Source organism: Camelus dromedarius, chromosome 32 (assembly GCF_036321535.1).
Source record: "Camelus dromedarius isolate mCamDro1 chromosome 32, mCamDro1.pat, whole genome shotgun sequence".
NCBI classification, from domain to species: Eukaryota; Metazoa; Chordata; class Mammalia; order Artiodactyla; family Camelidae; genus Camelus; species Camelus dromedarius.
In genome coordinates this window covers 21,587,689-21,589,200 of record NC_087467.1, presented here as the reverse complement: position 1 = coordinate 21,589,200, position 1,512 = coordinate 21,587,689, and the positions used below count along the sequence as shown (strand labels likewise).

Here is a 1,512-nt window from a genome sequence, read left to right as displayed (position 1 = left end):
ATCAGTTCCAGGGAAGTCTGTAAAGAGTAAACTTTCTTGTCTGAAAACGTTTCTTTTGCCCTCATTCTTGAGTGACAGTGTCACTGCGATAGAGTTCAGGGAGGCAGGTTTTTTTTTTTTTTCTCAGAACTTTGAAATACCGTCATGGTCATTTGCCTTCTGTTGTGAAGAAGTCTTCTGCAACACGATTTCCATTCTCTGATCTATCGTCTAGTAGCTTTTAAGAACTTCTTTTTTTAATTTTTGATAACCTGCTATTTCACTACAATATATTTAGGTGGGATTTTGCTTTTATTTTTCCTGCTTAGATCCTTGATATATTTCTTTAATCCAAAGACTGATTCCTTCTTCAACTCAGGAAAATTTTCAACCTTTAACTTTTGAAATACTGCCTTCCCCTCTATTTTTTTGTTGTTTTCTTCTGTAATTTTTGCTACACACATTTTGGGGTTTCTCGTTCTATCTTTTATGTATCTTAGCCTCTTTCCTATTTTCACCTCTGTGCTACAGACTTTTTCTAGACTTATATTTCTTCTTTATTTTATTTTTTTAGCAGTACAATTTTTTAAAATTAAATTAAATTAAATTTATTTTTGGGAGGGGTAATTAGGTTTATTTATTTATTTATTTTTTTACGGAGGTACTGAGAATTGAACCCAGGACCTCGTGCATGCAAAGCACACACTCTACCACTGAGCTATACCCTCCTCCTAGAATTATATTTCAATTCACTAATTTTCTTTTTAGCTGGATCTAATATACTATTTCCCTACCTGCTAGCTTTTAATTTCAATAATTATTTCCTTTTATTTCCACAATTTATACATGGTTCCCTTTCAAAAACATGTGTCCTTTTCCCATATTACCCCATATTTGCCTTATGATTTCTATACCTTCTTTTATCTCAGTATTTTAAACAAACTTAATTAATAAACTCTTTAAGCTGGTTCCAATATCTTAAGTTTTGGGGAGTGCTCACCCTCCTGTTTGCTGTTCCTTGTGATTCTCTTTCTTTGTGTGGTCTGTGCATTTTTCTTGTGAACATATCTTCAGTAAATGTACTTGGGGCATCGCATATTCAGGAATGCCTGCGTCTGCTCAGGCTGCCATAGAAAGTCCATGGCCTGGATGACTCAAACCCAGACATACATTTCCTCATGTAAATAAGTGTGGAAGCTGGATGTCCAGGTGTGGGCAGGGCTGTCTCTCCTGCGGCCTCTCTCCTTGGCTCACACATAGCCGTCTTCTCCCTGTGTCCTCACACGGCCTCTCCTCTGTATGTGCAGCCCTGTGTCTCTCCCTCTTCTCACAAGGGCACCAGTCCTGTAGGCTCAGGGCCCCACCCCTGTGACCTCAGGTGACCTTAATTGCCTCCTCAAAGGCCCAAATATAGTCACACTGGGGGCTAGAGCTTCAGCATATGAATTTTAGGGGGTAGAATTCAGTCCATAGCAAAGGGTAAAGAAATATCTCTATAGAGCAGCTCTGGTGGGGACAGCACCAGCCAGACAC

The 1,512-nt window shown here is 38.8% G+C and overlaps 1 non-coding gene across 1 annotated transcript; it reads right to left on the bottom strand.

The window, feature by feature from the left end:
- Window positions 1-635: 635 nt before the first annotated feature.
- TRNAA-UGC (transfer RNA alanine (anticodon UGC)) lies at window positions 636-708 on the bottom strand. Its single transcript has one exon. It is a non-coding gene; the product is annotated as a tRNA-Ala (tRNA).
- Window positions 709-1,512: the final 804 nt, after the last annotated feature.